Source organism: Elaeis guineensis, chromosome 7 (genome assembly GCF_000442705.2).
Source record: "Elaeis guineensis isolate ETL-2024a chromosome 7, EG11, whole genome shotgun sequence".
In the NCBI taxonomy this organism is placed as follows: Eukaryota; Viridiplantae; Streptophyta; class Magnoliopsida; order Arecales; family Arecaceae; genus Elaeis; species Elaeis guineensis.
This window is the reverse complement of record NC_025999.2, coordinates 45,040,701-45,061,116: the sequence shown is the minus strand read 5'-3', so window position 1 is coordinate 45,061,116 and position 20,416 is coordinate 45,040,701.

Below are 20,416 nucleotides of genomic sequence, written 5' to 3'. Positions count from 1 at the left end.
GAAATTCAAAATTTGAAATTTGAAATTTGGCTAAAATTTCAAATTTGAAATTTAAAATTTAAAATTCAAAATTTGAAATTCAAAATTTTGAAATTTAAAATTTGAAATTTGTTTGAAATTTGAAATTCAAAATTTAAAATTTAAAATTTGAAATTTAAAATTTAAATTTTGAAATTGGTATATTTAGATATACTTGATCCAAGTAGCAAGTAGTCTAATTGAGTTGGTTGCCATGGTCGTCCGGTCATAGGAGAAAAGTAGGGTTTAAAGGTCCTCTCCTCCCATTCGATGGGGTTCTCCTATGCGGTAGGGGTGCCGCTGCAATTATATCCCATGCAGATGAAGTAGCGAAAAGACTTAATTATAAAAATTTAATTATAAAATTTATCATGAATGTGTTAGATTAGATCTAAAGGAATATTCATGATTTATTTTGATTGAGTTATTTTCTGTTATGTAATTAGCAATAGGATTGCTGTTTATGAAATATGCTGATCTATTTGTGAAATGAATCAACATATTTGGTGAACAAAAAATAAAACCTTTCAAATTGGAAAATTATTTTCGAAATGCCAAACACTGACCCATCAGCCCAAATACTTAATTAAAAGAATTAAGCATTGTCAAGTTGGTCTAGAATTGTGAATTAAGACCTAAGACAATTGCATAAACTTGTGGGTCAATGGGTTAGATGGATCAGGTCCATAATTGGGTTAGACCTAAGGTTAGCTTAAAGAAATAGACTAAATTAGAGTAATTGGTCAAATCTAATCAAAAGTTGAATTAGATTAGGTCAAGGACACTCTAGACTCAACTCCAATAGTTGTAGTTGAATAGGTCCATGTCTTTAACTAGACCAAGATGGACTTAATTCATGGCTACGCGGTGGAACCCTATTTACTAAGTTGATCAAATTAAAACTAATGAACCGGTTGGTGTCTAAGGTAAGTTCGGCAGTTTGACCAGTGGTTCTTAAGTGGGAGCTACTCGCATTGATTCGATCTCTGATGAGTTAATGGCATATCCCCACCACTGATCTCACTTACCTGGCCAACCTGGTGAGTTAGGTTTTGATTAGATCACTTGGTGAGTAGGGCTCACCCATGTCATTAGGTAAATCAGTGTGACTGATTTAGGTGCTCCTAATGTCGGCTTTAATTAAATCTTTTTTTAATCTGACATGGTGAAGTCAGTGGGAGGATTGAAATTGGCTGTTAATTTCTTCTCTTCCTTCACTTAATAAAATCCTCAAAAATTATTAGGTCCCTAAAATGATTAAGTTATAGTGATAACTAAGTCATAGCCTCCCATTAAGTGAGTGATAATGAGTTCATTAGTTTAATAATCACTAGAGGCCCAAAGGCCTGGTGCTTATTGACTAATAGAATTATCATTCATAGTATGATAATTTGGTTGAGTCTTTCTGATAGTGGTAAGGTTGGCCGGCCAAAGTCGGGTCTAATCATTTATTGGTCCGATTCACCAAATCAAGTCATGTTAATGGTTAGACCTAACCAGATATTTTCAGTGTAGGCCAAAGCCTACTGATTAGGTTCTGGGGCAAAATTAATTACTAGAAGTTGTTTAGAGAAACAACTGGTTATGAACCTACCCATAGATGCACATGGGTTGACCAACCAAAGTTGGGCTCGTGTGTAGTCTGTGTGGATTCTAGTACCCACTAAGAAATTAAAGTAATTTCTCGAATTGAAGGTTGAGGCTATCAGTTCATAAAAATACTGGAAGAAACTTTAGACTAAAGTTCAAGTCTTTAGTATTAATAATTTATATACTAATAGAGGTCGGATTTTTCTTTATGCAGCTATGGCTACTACCCTGTCGCTCCGGTCATTATTAGATAATGACAAGCTCATGGGACCTAATTTCGATAGCTGGTATTGAAAATTAAAAATCATCCTTGAGCATGAGCGGATCCTTTATGTAGTAACGGATCCGACACCCGAGGAGCCAGCTCCGAATGCTAGAGGGATGGTCCGAGATACTTACCAGAAGTGGCTCAACGACTGCACCACCGTTCGGTGCATAATGCTGGCGCAATGAATGATGAGTTTAGCTGCAAGTTCGAGAATACCCAGCTGTAGGAGATGCTTCAAATGTTGAACGACTCCTTAGGCACGCCTGACGACATTGAAAGGCATAAAACTAGTTGTGCCATTTTCAATGCTCGGATGAGGGATGGGACCTCAGTCACTGATCATGTACTGTACATGATCGAAATGATTGAGCGTCTAAATAAATCGGGCTTTCCCTTGCACGAGCAGCTCGGCAAGGATGCGATCCTTAATTCTTTGCCCAAGTCCTTCCTCCCCTTCCTTACTCATTTTCGGATGACAAAGCCTGCAGTAAACTACCACGGCTTGTTGGGGTTGTTGCAAAACTTTGAGAAGGATGACCAGCTCCATAAGGAGTTGGTGAATGTTGTGGGAGGGTCTTCTTCTGGTCGTCGACCCTTTAAGAAAGGGAAGAAGAACAAGAAGAAGAAAAATAAGAAGGTGCAGCCACATGCTGGGACGTCAGCACAGGGTCAGACCAAGAAGCGCAAGCCCAACCAGAGCCAAGCAGAGTGCTTCTTTTGCAAGAAGCAGGGTCACTGGAAGAGGAACTATCCTCTATACATTGCCTCCCTGGACCTGAACAGGCTGAAGAAGAAGCAAGGTAATTATATGATAACACCTTGTAATTTTTTTATTTGTGATACTACTGCCTGGGTATTGGATACCGAAAGTCTTTATCATATCTGTAATTTGATGCAGGGTCTGTAGATCAGTAGGAGATTTGATGAAGGTGAGAGGTTCCTGAACGTTAGAGATGGAAGCAAAGTTCCAGTTCTAGCTTTAGGAATCATGAACCTTGTAATCAATTCTCGTAATATAATTCTGAGTGAATGTCACTATTGTCTAAGCTTTTTATTAAATATTATTTTTGTAGGCCTTTTGGCCATGTATGGTTATAAATTTTTAATAAAAAAAAATATTTACAATATCATTTTGAATGGTGTTACAATGTTTATTGGACAACTAAATAATGAAATTTACTTACTATCACAGCCTGTTAATGTGGTTCAAACCTCTGGTAAATACCCTAGAATAGATAATGTGTCAGAAGTCTATCTTTGGCACTATAGGCTAGGTCATATCAATAAGAACAGGATAAACAGGTTGGCTCAAGAAGGAATTCTTGAAGTTGGTGATTGTGAATTACTTCCAACCTGTGAGTCCTGTCTTCTTGGAAAGATGACCAAGTCACCTTTTACTGAAAAAGGTGAGCGAGCCAGTGAACTCTTGGGTCTGGTACATTCTGATGTATGTAGACCTATGAGCTCAAGTGCAAGAGGTGGATATTTTTACTTCATAACCTTCACAGACGACCTATCGAGGTATGGGTATGTCTACTTAATAAAGCATAAGTCGAAGTCGTTTGAAATATTCAAACTATTCTGAAATGAGGTAAAAAAACAAACTGGAAAGTGTATTAAAACTCTTCGATCTGATCGAGGAGGTGAATACCTTTTCAATGAGTTTCTGATATTTCTTGGGGAGAATGGGATTCTCTCTCAGTGGACACCTCCTGGAACACCATAATATAATGGTGTGTCTGAAAGGAGGAATCAGACCTTATTGGACATGGTTCGATCCATGATGGGGTTTGCTGGTCTGCCGATCTCCCTCTGGAGTATGCACTCGAATCAGCTTGTTACCTTCTAAATAGGGTTCTGAGTAAGTTTATAACCAAAACGCCATATGAGATATGGATAGGACGTAAGCCAGTACTCTCACACCTTAAGATTTGGGGGTGTTCGGCTTATGTTAAACGTTTAATTACGGATAAGCTTGGACTTAGGTCTGACAAGTGTTATTTCATAGGGTACCCAAAAGAGACCAAAGGGTATTATTTCTACCTAGCTGATGAGCAAAAAGTGTTTGTCAGCCTTTTTTTTGGAAAAGAAGTTCCTTGGTGAAGGGACTGTTGCCTCTAAGGTTGAACTTGAGGAAGTTCGACAGGTGAAAAAATCGACACAAGTTGCTGAACCTGAACTGGATTTGGTTAGATCAAATTCAGAGCCCATTATTTCTGCACCCTTAAGGCGGTCTGGTAAAGTACCACATCAACGGGATATATACTATGGTTTCTTGGTCCGGGATGGCGATCTTGTCGAACTTGATGAAAATGATGAGGATCCGATCACCAACATGGATGCAATGCAGAGACCTGACTCTGAGAAATGGCTAGAGGCTATGAAATTCAAAATGGAGTCTATGAAGGTCAACGATGTATGGATATTGGTTGACCAACCCGAAGGAGTAAAACCCATAGGGTGTAAGTGGATCTTCAAGAGGAAGAGAGGCACAAACGAAAAGGTGGAAACCTATAAAGCTTGTTTGGTTGCCAAGGGATATCGTCAACGTTATGGTATAGACTATGACGAGATATTTTCTCCTGTGGCAATGCTCAAATCCATTCGGATTATGCTTGCAATAGCTGCCCATCTGGACTATGAAATCTGACAGATGGATGTGAAGACAGCTTTCCTAAATGGAGAGCTGGACGAAGAGGTGTATATGATACAACCTGAAGGGTTCACATCAACAGATGAGTCTGAGGTGTGCAGGCTACAGAGATCCATTTATGGACTTAAGCAGGCATCCCGAAGTTGGACCATACGTTTTGATAGGATGATCAAGACGTATGGCTTCGTTAAGAACGGAGAAGAACCCTGCATTTATAAGTGGGCTAATGGTCTAGCAGTGATATTTCTTATATTGTATGTGGATGACATTCTCTTAATCGAAAATGATGTCCCTGCATTACAGGGAATAAAGATTTGGCTGTCGTCACAATTCTCCATGAAGGATCTGGGAGAAGCTTCCTACATCCTAGGGATGAGGATCTATAGGGATAGATCTAAAAAATTGCTTGGCTTATCCCAGTCTATGTACATTGATACTATGCTGAAGAGGTTCAGCATGGAGAATTTCAAGAAAGGCTATCTACCGATAGGCCATAGAATTTTTCTCTCGAAGAGGGATTGTCTGACAACACCTCAAGAGAAAGAGCATATGGGTAGAATTCCATATGCTTCGACAGTGAGATCTATCATGTATGCCATGACATGTACACATTAGATGTGGCATACTCACTAGGGGTAGTGAGTAGATACCAATCTGATCTAGGGAGAATCACTGGAAGGTTGTTAAAACCATCCTGAAGTATTTAAGAAATACTAAGGACCAGTGGCTTGTTTATGGTGAATCGAACTTGAGACTTATAGAGTTTACAGACTCTAGTTTCCAGTCTGATCATGATGACAGCAAGAGTGTATCGGGATTTGTTTTTACCCTTAATGGTGGGGCTGTCTGCTGGAAGAGTTCCAAGCAGCACACTGTGGCGATTCAGTTTGCGAGGCAGAGTATGTCGCTGCATCAGATGCTGCCAAAGAACGGTGTGGCTGAAAAAATTTATCACCAAGCTTGGAGTAGCACCCTCCCTCACTGGTCCAGTTCTGCTCTACTGTGACAGCTCTGGAGCCATTGCTCAAGTGAAGGAACCGAAGGCACACCACCGGACGAAGCATATTCTGTGCCGCTACCATCTCATCCGAAAAATCATGGATAGAGGTGACGTCGACCTTCAGAAGATCGACGGGAAGGAGAACCTGGCCAACCCATTCACTAAAGCCATTACGGTGAAGGAGTTCGATGACTTCAAGTCGAAGATGGGTATTAGATACTGCATCGATTGGCTTTAGGCCAAATGGGAGATTGTTAGGAATAGTGTCCCAAAGCCCATAATCAGCCTGTTGATGGTTGTGCTCTTTTTTATATTAGTATATAAATTATAAATAAATAAAAGTTATTTTGATATTTTCATCATAAATTGTTTCATCTTTTAATGAACTCCTGTGTTGTGGTGAAGTCCTTAGGACTATTTAGACTCGACAAAGGAGGATTTATCGTTTAGTCCTTAAACCTGTTCATGACCAAATAATATGTTATTACCAAGGACAAAATATTTATCAAGCATAGGTCATTGTGTGTCATATAGGTTGGTTGTCCTCTTAACCAAGAAGTGTGGAGACACTGGTATGGTATACAGGTGAGATATAAGGGTACATTTGCACTGAACGTGACCGATTCTGGAGCTATTTCTGCTGTCAAGATTTGCTCCAATGGGATATGGGTATAACTATCCCTCCGATCTGAGACCGCCATGGTGACTTGCAAGCAACACACTGCACTTAGGTACTGGACTACCTGAATTTTTAATTCAGTGACGGAAGGCTACTAGGTGTAGTAAAGTACTTGACTTGTCGGTGCATATGTCAAGATGGGATTGACCACTCTAGTTCAGAAGCTATATACAGTCATATTTCAATTTAGCAAAACCTTGGCCAGGGTAGTCCTAATGAGGAGTCACAGGACTGTTTGAGTTGAGCACGATTCGAATGATCTAATCAGGATTGACAGTTTTGTGGGAAAAATCAGTGCAGGGGTAAAATGATAATTTTAAAATTTTTTCAAAATTACTATTTTATAGCAAAAATTATTAATTAATCTAATTAATTAATAAAAATTTATCCTACACTAGGATCTAAATATGATATATAGCATGTATGCATTTAAATTTGAAATTCGAATTTGAACAGTAAATACTTTACTGTAATGTGTTCAGAACACAATATCTTTATGTGGGTAGTAGATCGTCACAATCTGATCATCGTCGGGAGAGTCTAATCATCACGATGCAGCCACACAGTATGTCTGGCCTCTACGGATTATCCACACGAAGATCCTGGTCTGATCGACTCTTCACGAGTGCTAGCTCATTGTAGAGCCCTTTCGACGGTCGATGCTGATCGAACTCCTTCGATCGATGTCTGCTGATTTTTTGGATACTCTAGATTATCAGCAGACATGCTTGAGAGTATGTTGAAGATCTCTCTGAAATTTGGTGGGCTCACGACACTCGTAGCTCACCTTCTCACTTCCCGAACTCCAGGCTGAAACCCTGAAGAACTCACTGAAACCCTGCGCACACTTTTTCTTTCTTTTCTTTCTTTCTCTCCCGGAAGGATATAGACCTTCACCTTGCACACAAGGATTTCTCATGCTCAGATTTTTCTCTCCAAAATTTTTCTTGCACACGCTCCACTCTTCTCCTCCTTTTAAAACAATGTCAAACATCTTATCCACGTGAGAGGATAAAGATGAGTAATTGCACATTTAAATTCAAATCAAATTTTGAATTCAAATGAAAATCAATTTATTCCTATCCACTAAGGGTGTGAGAAGAGGAGGGTGTGGCTTAATTTGTGCATGAGTGATTTTATGAGAAATATTTTCTCATATAATAAATGGGGCGTTAAAAGAGGATAAGGTCAAGGCGCTAAGATTGATTGCTCATTCAAATTCAAACTTTGTTTTGAATTTGAATGGCCAACCAATCATCTTTATCCACTCATATGGTGCATTAAAGTAGGGCGTGAGGAGGACTTTGCATGAGAAAAAATTCATGAGAACTTTCTCCTCGTGAATTCAAATGGGCGCAGTGGAAGTGAGGTGGCGCAGGGAGAATGGGTCAAGGTGGTTTCATTATTTAAACCAACCTAATTGAACCAAAAAAGTTAGGCCCAATTAGACTAATTTAAACCCAACTTAATTAGGCTTAATTAAGCTCAATAAAATTTTAATCAAATCAAGAATTGATTAAGCCCAATCCCTGATCATATCAGAGACCAAACCATCTCGACGATTAGGTCAACTCTTAACCTAATCGGGTCAAACCCAACTGAATCCAAGTCAATTGGACTTGATCCAAAAATAATTACTCAATCAAATTGAGTTAATTAGCGATCAAATCATTAATTAAATCTCTCATAAATATTGAATCCAAATCCGATGGGTAATCAAACATCAGAATTCATCGATATGTAACCCTGATCGAAGAGTCCCAAACCAGTGGGACTCTTGACCCCGATACCCAAAATGTGTGGGACTCATGATCAGAGAATCCTGATTCTCGATCATAGAGTCTCAGACACATAGGACTCATAGTCCATGAGCATTAGGACTCTTCATTAGCCATCAGATCAGATAGAAACCTCTAATGTGTGTGACCCCGCAAGTTCGAACCTAAGCCGGTAGCACAGGAATCAATTTCTGTACTAATCAAAGTGACCATCTAGCAATGGTACCCGATGACCGGATAGGTCGAATGGTCGCAATCGCAACACTCAAACCTACGTGAATATGGTTACTATATAATTCATCCTTTTGACCTCTGTGTTTAGGATGACTCAGGGTTAAACTGTCAACCCTGATTAGATCATCCGAATCGTGCTCAACTTAAACAGTCCTGTGACTCCTCACAAAGACTACTCTGGCCAAGATTTTACTAAATTGAAACATGATTGTACATAGCTCCTAAACTGGAGTGTTCAATCCCATCTTGACACACGCACCGACAAGTCAAGTACTTGACTACACCTAGCAGTCTTGCGTCACTGAATTAGAAATTCAGGTAGTCCAGTGCCTAAGTGCAGTGAGTTGCTTGCAAGTCACCATGGCGGTCTTAGGTCGGAGGGATATTTATATCCATATTCCATCGGAGCAAATCTTGACAGTAAAAATAGCTCCGGAGTCGGTCACGTTCAGTGCAGATGTACCCTTACATCTCACCTGTATGCCATACCAGTGTCTCCACACTCATTGGTTAAGAAGACAACCAACCTATATGGCACACAACAACCTATGCTTGATAAACGTTGTCGTCCTTGGTAACAACATATCATTAGGTCACGAACAGATTTAAGGACTCAACGACAAATCCTCCTTTGTCGAGTCTAAATAGTCCTAAGGACTTCACCACAACATAGGAGTTCATTAGAAGATGAAATATTTTGTGATGAAAAATATCAAAATAATTTTTATTAATTCATAATTTATGTACATATACAAAAATGAGCACAACCGTCAATAGGCTGACGATTGACTTTGGGACACTATTCCCAACAATCTCCCACTTGGCCTAAAGCCAATCGATGCAGTATCTAATACCCATCTTCGACTTGTAGTCGTCGAACTCCTTCACCGCAATGGCTTTAGTGAATGGATCGGCCAGGTTCTCCTTTCCGTCAATCTTCTGAAGGTCGACGTCACCTCGATCCATAATTTTTCGGATGAGATGGTAGCGGCACAGAATATGCTTTGTCCGCTGGTGTGCCTTCAATTCCTTCGCCCGAGCAATGGCTCCAGAGCTGTCACAGTAGAGCAGAACTGGACTTACAAGGGAGGGTGCTACTCCGAGCTCGATGATGAACTTCCTCAGCCACACCGCTTCTTTGGCAGCATCTGATGCAGCGACATACTCCACCTCACAAACTGAATCAGTCACAGTGTGTTGCTTGAAACTCTTCCAACAGATAGCCCCACCATTAAGGGTAAAAATAAATCCCGACACACTTTTGCTATCATCATAATCAAACTAGAAACTAGAGTCTGTAAACCCTATAAGTCTCAAGTCCGATTCACCATAAATAAGCCACTGGTCCTTAGTATTTCTTAAATACTTCAGGATGGTTTTAACAACCTTCCAGTGATTCTCCCCTAGATCAGATTGGTATCTACTCACTACCCCTAGTGAGTATACCACATCTGGTCGTGTACATGTCTAGGTGTACATGATAGATCCCACTACCGAAACATATGGAATCCTACCCATATGCTCTCTCTCTTGAGGTGTTGTCGGACAATCCCTCTTCGAGAGAGAAATTTCATGGCCTATCGGTAGATAGCCTTTCTTGAAATTTTTCATGCTGAACCTCTTCAGCATAGTATTTATGTACGTAGACTAGGATAAACCAAGCAACCTTTTAGATCTATCCCTATAGATCCTCATCCCTAGGATGTAGGAAGCTTCTCCCAAATCCTTCATGGAGAATTGTGACGACAGCCAAATCTTTATTCCCTGTAATGCAGGGACATCATTCTCGATTAAGAGAATATCATCCACATACAATATAAAAAATACCACTACTGGACCATTAGCCCACTTATAAATGCAGGGCTCTTCTCCATTCTTAACGAAGCCATACGTCTTGATCGTCCTATCAAAATGTATGTTCCAACTCTGGGATGCCTGCTTAAGTCCATAAATGGACCTCTGTAGTCTGCACACCTCAGACTCATCAGTGGATGTGAATTCTTCAGGTTGTATCATATACACCTCTTCATCCAGCTCTCCATTTAGGAAAGCTGTCTTCACATCCATCTGCCAGATTTCATAGTCTAGAGGGCAGCTATCACAAGCATAATCCGAATGGATTTGAGCATTGCCACAGGAGAAAATATCTCGTCATAGTCTATACCATAACGTTGACGATATCCCTTGGCAATCAGATGGGCTTTATAGGTTTCCACCTTTCCATCTACGCCCCTCTTCCTCTTGAAGACCCACTTACACCCTATGGGTTTTACTCCTTCGGGTGGGTCAACCAATGTCCACACATCGTTGATCTTCATAGACTCAATTTCGGATTTCATGGCCTCTAGCCATTTCTCAGAGTCGGATCTCTGCATTGCATCCATGTAGGTGATCGGATCCTCATCATTTTCATCAAGTTCGATAGGATCGTCGTCCCAGACCAAGAAATCATAGTATCTGTCCGGTTGACGTGGTACTCTACCAGATCGCCTTAAGGGTGCTTGATCAATGGGCTCCAGATCTGATCTAATCAAATTTGGTTCTGCAACTTGTGTCAGATTTTTCATCTGTCGAATTTCATCAAGTTCGACCTTAGAGGCAACAGTCCCTTCACCAAGGAACTCCCTTTCCAAAAAGATTGCCTTAAGGCTGACAAACACTTTTTGCTCATCAGCTAGGTAGAAGTAATACCTTTGGTCTCTTTTGGGTATCCTATAAAATTATACTTGTCAGACCTAGGTCCTAGCTTGTCCGTAATTAAACATTTTACATAAATCGGACACCCCCAAACCCTAAGGTGTGAGAGTACTAGCTTACGTCCTATCCATATCTCATATGGCATTTTGGTTACAGACTTACTCGAAACTCTATTTAGAAGGTAACAAGCCGATTCGAGTGCATATCCCCAAAAAGAGATCGACAGACCAGCAAACCCCATCATGGATCAAACCATGTCCAACAAGGTCCGATTCCTCCTTTCAGACACACCATTATGCTGTGGTGTTCCAAGAGGTGTCCACTGAGAGAGAATCCCATTCTCTCCAAGATATGTCAGAAAATCATTGAAAAGGTATTTACCTCCTCGATCAGATCGAAGAGTTTTAATACACTTTTCAGTTTATTTTTCTACCTCATTTTGGAATAGTTTGAACATTTCAAATGACTCCGACTTATGCTTCATTAAATAGAAATACCCATACTTTGATAGGTCGTCTGTAAAGGTTATGAAGTAGAAATATCCACCTCTTGCACTTGAGCTTATGGGTCTACATACATCAGAATGTACCAGAGCCAAGAGTTCACTAGCTCGCTCACCTTTTCCAGTAAAAGGTGACTTGGTCATTTTATCAAGAAGACAGGACTCACAGGTTGGAAGTGATTCACAATCACCTATTTCAAGAATTTCTTCTTGAGCCAATCTATTTATCCTGTTCTTATTGATATGACCTAGCCTACAGTGTCAAAGATAGACTTCTGACACATTATCTATTCTAGGACGTTTACTGGAGGTTTGAACCACATTAACAGGTTGTGATAGAAAGTAAATTCTATTATTAAGTTGTCCAACAAACATTGTAACACCATTCAAAATGATATTACAAATATTTTCTTTTATTAAAAATTGATAACCGTTCATGGCCAAAAGGCCTACAGAAATAATATTTAATAAAAAGCTTGGATAATAGTGACATTCACTTAAAATTATATTTCGAGAATTGATTACAAGGTTCATGATTCTTAATGCTAGAACTGGAACTTTGCTTCCATCTCCAACGTTTAGAAATCTCTCACCTTCATCAAATCTCCTACTGACATGCAGACCCTGCATCGAATTGCAAATATGATAAGGGCTTCTGGTATCCAATACCCAGGCAGTAGTATCACAAATGAAAAAGTTGCAAGGTGTTATCATATAAGTACCTTGCTTCTTCTTCGGCCTGTTCGGGTCCAGAGAGGCAATGTATAGAGGACAGTTCCTCTTCCAGTGCCCCTGCTTCTTGCAAAAGAAGCACTCCGCCTGGCTCTGGTTGGGCTTGCACTTCTTGGTTTGACCCTGTGCAGACATCCCAGCATGCAGCTGCACCTTCTTATTCTTCTTCTTCTTGTTCTTCTTCCCTTTCTTAAAGGGTCGACGACTAGAAGAAGACCCTCCCACAACATTCACCGACTCCTTATGGAGCTGGTGATCCTTCTTAAAGTTCTGCAGCAACCCCAACAAGCCGTGGTAGTTCACTGTAGGCTTTGTCATTCGAAAATGAGTAAGGAAGGGAAGGAAGGATTTGGGCAAAGAATTAAAGATCACATCCTTACCGAGCTGCTCGTACAGGAAAAACCCAGTTTACTTAGGTGCTCAATCATTTTGATCGTGTACAGTACATGATCAGTGACTGAGGCTCCATCCTTCATCCGAGAATTGAAAATGGCACAACTAGTTTTGTGCCTTTCAACATCGTCAGGCATGCCAAAAGAGTCATTCAACATTTGAAGCATCTCCTGTGGTTGGGCATTCTCGAACGTGCGACCGAACTCATCATTCATTGCCGCCAGCATAATGCACCGAACGGTGGTGCGGTCGTTGAGCCACTTCTGGTAAGTATCTCGGACCACCCCTCTAGCATTCGGGGCTGGCTCCTCAGGTGCCAGATCCGTTACTACATAAAGGATCCGCTCATGCTCAAGGATGATTTTTAATTTTCGATACCAGCTATCGAAATTAGGTCCCATGAGCTTGTCATTATCTAATAATGACCAGAGCAAAAGGGTAGTGGCCATAGCTGCATAAAGAAAAACCAGACCTATATTAGTACATAAATTATTAATACTAAAGACTTGGACTTTAGTCTAAAGTTTCTCCCAGTATTTTTACGAATTGATAGCCTCAACCTCCAATTCGAGGAATTACTTTAATTCCTTAGTGGGTACTAGAATCCACACAGACTACACATAAGCCCAACTTTAGTTGGTCAACCCATGTGTGTCTATGGGTAGGTTCATAACTAGTTGTTTCTCCAAACAACTTCTAGTAATTGATTTTGCCCCAGAACCTAATCAGTAGGCTTTGGCCTCCACTGAAAAGATCTGGTTAGGTCTAACCATTAACATGACTTGATTTGGTGAATCGGATCAATAAATGATCAGGTCTGACTTTGGCCGGCCATCCTGACCACCATCAGAAAGACTCAAACCAAATTATCATATTATGAATGATAATTCCATTAGTCAATAAGTATCAGGCCTTTGGGCCTTCAATGATTATTAAACTAATGGACTGATTATCACTCACTTAATGGGAGGCTATGACTTAGTTATCACTATAACTTAATAATTTTAGGAACCTAATAATTTTGAGAATTTTATTAAAGATAGATGAGAAAAAAATATCATATCCAGCCAATTTCAATCCTCCCACTGACTTCACCAAGTCAGATTAAAAAGGATTTAATTAAAGTCGATATTAGGAGCACCTAAATCAGTCGCACTGATTTACCTAATGACATGGGTGAGCTCTAATCACCAAATGATCTAATCAAAATCTAATTCATCAGGTTGGCCAGGTAAGTGAGATCAGTGGTGGAGATATGCCATTAACTCGTCAGAGATCAAATCACTGCGAGTAGTTTCGCTTAAAAACCACTGGTCAAACTGCCAAACTTACCTTAGACACCAACCGGTTCATTAGTTTTAATTTGATTAACTTAGTAAATTGGGTTCCATCGCATAGCCATGAATTAAGTCCATCTTGGTCTAGTTAAAGATATGGACCTATTCAACTACAACTATTGGAGTTGAGTCTAGAGTATCCTTGACCTAATCTAATTCAACTTTTGATTAGATTTGATCAATTACTCTAATTTAGTCCATTTCTTTAAGCTAACCTTAGGTCTAACCCAATTATAAACCTAATCCATCTAACCCATTGACCCACAAGTTTATGCAATTATCTTAGGTCTTAATTCATAATTCTAGACCAACTTGATAACACTTAATTCTTTTAATTAAGTATTTGGGCTGATGGGTCAGGATTTGGCATTTCAAAAATAATTTTCAAATTTGAAAGGTTTTATTTTCTGTTCACCAAATATGTTGACTCATTTCATAAATAGATTAGCACATTTCATAAATAGCAATCCTATTGCTAATTACATAACAGAAAATAACTCAATCAAAATAAATCATGAATATTCCTTTAGATCTAATCTAACACATTCATGATAAATTTCATAATTGAACCTATACAATTAATTCCTTTCGCTGCTTCATCTGCAAGGGATATAATTATAGCGGCACCTCTACCACCATAGGAGACCCCATCGAATGGAAGGAGAGGGCCTTTAAACCCTACTTTTCTTCTATGACCGAACGACTATGGCAACCAACCCAATTCGATTACTTGCTACTTGGATCAAGTATATCTAAATATACTAATTTTAAAATTTTAATTTTAAATTTTAAATTTTAAATTTTAAATTTTGAATTTCAAATTTCAAACAAATTTCAAATTTCAAAATTTTCAATTTCAAATTTCGAATTTCAAATTTGAAAATTCAAATTTTGAATTTTGAATTTTGAATTTCAAAAATTTTCAAAATTTAAATTTCAAATTTTGAATTTTAAATTTTAAATTGTAAACTTTTAGATTACAACTTAATCTACGTATGCAAATATATATATCATATCTTAGAACCTAGGCTCTGATACCATTTGTGGGAAAAATCAGTGCAAGGGTAAAATGATAATTTTAAAACTTTTCAAAATTATTATTTTATAGTAGAAATTATTAATTAATCTAATTAATTAATAAAAATTTATCCTACACTAGGATCTAAATATGATATATAGCATGCATGCATTTAAATTTGAAATTCGAATTTGAACAGTAAACACTTTACTGTAATGTGTTCAGAACACAATACCTTTGTGCGGATAGTAGATCATCGTAATCTGATCACCGTCGGGAGAGTTTGATCATCATAATGTAGCCACACAGTGTGTCTGGCCTCTGTGGATCGTCCACACGAAGCTCTCGATCTGATCAACTTCTTACGAGTGCTAGCTCGTTGTAGAGCCCTTTCGACGGCCGATGTTGATTGAACTCCTTCGATCGATGTTTGTCGATTCTTTGAATACTCCAGATTATCAGTAAACATGCTTGAGAGGATGTTGAATATCTCTCTAAAATTTGGTGGGCTCACGACACTCGTAGCTCACCTTCTCACTTCTCGAACTCCAGGCTGAAACCTTGAAGAACTCACTGAAACCCTGCGCACACTTTTTCTTTCTTTTCTTTCTTTTTCTCTCAGAAGGATATAGACCTTCACCTTGCACACAAAGATTCTTCACACCCAAATTTTTCTCTCCAAAATTTTTCTTGCACATGCCCCACTCTTCTCCTCCTTTTAAAACTATGTCAAACATCTTATCCACGTGAGAGGATAAAGATGAGTAATTGCACATTTGAATTCAAATCAAATTTTTAATTCAAATGGAAACCAATTTATTCCTATCCACTAAGGGTGTGAGAAGAGGAGGGCATGACTTAATTTGTACGTGAGTGATTTCATGAGAAACATTTTCTCGTGTAATAAATGGGGCATTAAAAGAGGATAAGGTTAAGGTGCTAAGATTGGTTGCTCATTCAAATTCAAACTTTGTTTTGAATTTGAATGGCCAACCAATCATCCTTATCCACTCATATGGTGCATTAAAGTAGGGCATGAGGAGGGCTTTGTATGAGAAAAAATTCATGAGAACTTCCTTCTCGTGAATTCAAATGGGCGCGGTGGAAGTGAGGTGGCGCAGGGAGAATGGGTCAAGGTGGTTTCATTATTTAAACCAACCTAATTGAACCAAAAAAGTTAGGCCCAATTAGACTAATTTAAACCTAACTTAATTAGGCTTAATTAAGCTCAATAAAATCCTAATCAAATTAGAAATTGATTAAGCCCAATCCCTGATCATATCAGGGACCAAACCATCTCGACGATTAGGTCAACTCTTAACCTAATCGGGTCAAACCCAACTGAATCTAAGTCAATTGGACTTGATCCAAAAATAATTACTTAAATAAATTGAGTTAATTAGTGATCAAATCACTAATTAAACCTCTCATAAATATTGAATCCAAATCCGATGGATAATCGGGCATCAGAATTCATCGATATGTAACCCTGATCGAAGAGTCCCAAACCAATGGGACTCTTGACCCTGGTACCCAAAATATGTGGGACTCATGATCAGAGAATCCTGATTCTTGATCATAAAGTCTCAGACACATAGGACTCATAGTCCACGATCATTAGGACTCTTCATCAGCCATCAGATCAGATAGGAACCTCTAATGTGTGTGACCCCGTAGGTTCGAATCTAAGCCAGTAGCACAGGAATCAATTCCTGTACTAATCGAAGTGACTATCTAGCAATGGTACCCAATGATCGGATAGGTCGAATGGTCGCAATCGCAACACTCAGAACCTACGTGAATATGGGTACTGTATAATTCATCCTTTTGATCTCTGTGTTTAGGACGACTCAGGGTTAATCTGTCAACCCTGATTAGATCATCCGAATCATGCTCAACTCAAACAGTCCTGTGACTCCTCACAAAGACTACCCTGGCCAAGATTTTGCTAAATTAAAATATGACTGTACATAGCTCCTAAACTGGAGTGGTCAATCCCATCTTGACACACGCACCGACAAGTCAAGTACTTGACTAATCCAGCAGCCTTCCGTCACTGAATTAGAAATTCAGGTAGTCCAGTGCCTAAGTGTAGTAAGTTGCTTGCAAGTCACCGTGGCGGTCTCAGGTCGGAGGGATATTTATACCCATATTCCATCGGAGCAAATCTTGACAGCAGAAATAGCTCCAGAGTTGGTCACTTCAGTGCAGATGTACCCTTACATCTCACCTGTATGCCATACCAATGTCTCCACACTCATTGGTTAAGTGGACAACCAACCTATATGGCACACGACCTATGCTTGATAAACATTGTCATCCTTGGTAATAACATATCATTTGGTCGCGAACAGATTTAAGGACTAAATGATAAATCCTCCTTTGTCGAGTCTAAATAGTCCTAAGGAATTCACCACAACATAGGAGTTCATTAGAAGATGAAACATTTTGTGATGAAAAATATTAAAATAATTTTTATTAATTCATAATTCATGTACATATACAAAAATGAGCACAACCGTCAACAGGCTGACGATTGGCTTTGGGACACTATTCCCAATAAGTTAACCCTGAGTCATCCTAAACACAGGGGTCAAAAGGGATGAATTATACAGTAACCATATTCACGTAGGTTCTGAGTGTTGCGATTGCAACTATTCAACATATCTGAATGTCGGGTACCATTGCTAGATGTTCACTTCGATTAGTATAGGAATTGGTTCTTGTGCTACCGGCTTAGGTTCGAACTTGCAGGGTCACACACATTAGAGGTTCCTATCTGATTTGATGACTGATGAAGAGTCATAATACTCGTGGACTATGAGTCCTATGTATCTGAGACTCTGTGATCAAGAATCAAAATTCTTTGATCATGAGTACCACACATTTTAGGTACCGGGGTCAAGAGTCCCACTGGTTTGGGACTCTTCGATCAAGGTTTCATATCGATGGACTTTGATACCCGATTACCCATTGGATTTGGACTCAGTATTTATGAGAAGTTTAATTAGTGATTTGATTGCTAATTAACTTAATTTGATTGAGTAATTATTTTTGGATCAAGTCCAATTGAATTGGATTCAGTTGGGTTTGACCCGATTAGGTTAAGAGTTGACCTAATCATCGAAGTGGTTTGGTCCCTCATTTGATCAGGGGTTGGGCTTAGTCAATTCTTGATTTGATTAGAATTTTATTGAGCCTAATTAAGCTTAATTAAGTTGGGTTTAACTTAGTCTAATTGTGCCTAACCTATTTTGATTAGGTTGGCTCAATTAGGTTGAAACCATTTTTGAATTCTCTCCCTGCACCACCTCACTTCATCTGTGCCCATTTGAATTCACGAGAAACAACTTCTCGTGAATTTTCTCCCACGTAGAAGCCATCCCACGCCCCTTCTTTGTGCACTATTTTGAATGGATAAGGATGAGATTTGTTGGCCATTCAAATTCAAAAGATGTTTGAATTCGAATGGATAACAAATCTCTGTGCCCACCTTTTATCCTGTGCGCCACTTCTTCCACACGAGAAATAGTTTCTCGTGAAAATTACCACGCACAAGAGAGCCCACGCCCTTCTCTTCTCACGCCCAGAGAGGATAAGGATGGGTTGTTTTGCATTTGAATTCAAATTCAATTTGAATTAAAATGAGCAACCACTTATCTTTATCCTCTCATGCGGTAAAAATACTGCAAAGATGCGGTCTTGCATCATTTTAAAAAGGAGATAAGATAGGGCATGCGTAGATGACATCTGAGAGAGAAGGGTGGCATGAGAGAGCTTTCCTATGTGAGAAAAGAAAAGAAAAGGAGAGAAAAGAAAGAAACAAGTGGGTGCAAGTTTCTTCGAAGTGTACCCTACGATTTTGGCCTAGGGTTCGGAAAGTGAGAACGTGAGCTACGAGTGTCGTGAGTCCACCAAACTTCAGAAAGAACATCAACAACCTCTCAAATGCATCTGCTGACCATCCAGAGCATCTGAGGAGTCAGCAGATCAAGATCGAAGGAGTTCGATCAACATCGGCCGTCAAAAGAGTTCTGCGACAAACTAGCATTCGTGAGGAGCCGATCAGATCGGGAGCTTCGTGTGGACGATCTGCAGAGGTCAGACATACTATGTGGCTGCATTGCGACGATCAGATCCTTCCGATAGTGATCAAATTGTGGCGATCAACTATCCGCACAAAGGTAATGTGTTCTGAACACATAACAGTAAATTATTTACTGTAGAAGTTTGAATTTCAAATTTAAATGCATGCTATGTATATATCATATTTAGATCCTTGTGTAGGGTTTATATATGCTAATTAATTAGATTAATTAATAATTTTTGCTGTAAAATAGTGATTTTAAAAAAGTTTTAAAATTATCATTTTACCTCTGCACTAAAATTCACTTCAATCTCATCATCGACATCATCGAAACTCCTTTCGATGGATCAGAACTCTTTTGATTCAGACAATTAGAATGATCGATGGACCAGAACCTTTTTATTCATTTATAGTCAAAATTATAAATTTATCCTTAGATTTATACAGGAATGTGTCAGTCGACCTGGCATCTGGGGCACACATCTAATAATAGACTCATCGGGTTCTATTTTAAACAGTTCATATTTATGAACTAGTATGTTGATTTTTGACTCTTTAATCTGATTAGTGCCTTCATGTGTTACGTTTAGTTTGTCCCAAAATTTTTTAGCTAAATTACAAGTTGAAATATAATTAAATTCATTTGCATCTAGTACAATATAATATATTCATGGCTTTAGCATTGAGCTAAGCTATTTTCTTATCAATCTCATTTCATTGCTTTTCAGGCTTGATTGATTCTACACCATCAATTAATTTGGTGGATGTGTGTGGTCCATTGACTATGATACTCTACATATTATAGTCGAGTACTTAAATAAAAATCTTCATCCGAACTTTTCAATAAGTGTAGTTGGATCCATTGAAAAGTAAAGGTCTGTTTGTGGACTAACCCTTGATAAGTAAAATACTGACTTGGATTGCAATAGATCTTTAGCTCTTGATGGTGAAATCAAGAAGGGGCTAAAGCATTGGACTCTGATACCACTTATTGCTTAGCTATAGAACCCAAGATGAGGGGGTGAATTGGATTGTTAAAAATTTTAAGTGAAGAGTGACCCACAAAAATATGTTAAGAGTGTGAAGTATAATGTGCAGTGATAATAGTAAACAATATATTGAATAATGAAATTAGTAAGCAAGTAAATAACACAGAGATATAAAAAGAGTAAATAAGTTACCATAAATAAAGAAGATTTATAGTGGTTCGGTGCCAACCTAGTACCTATATCCACTCCCCAGCTTCTACTTGAAAATTTTAATCCACTAATTGTATACAATGATTACAACATCAGATCCCACCGACTCTAGTTTTTCAAGCTAGACATTTATTTTTCAGGTACAAACTAACTCAATATACTCTAATTTAACGCTCCAATCAATCTTTTTCAAGTTTTGGAGCATAATGAAACTTTAAATATACTTTAATC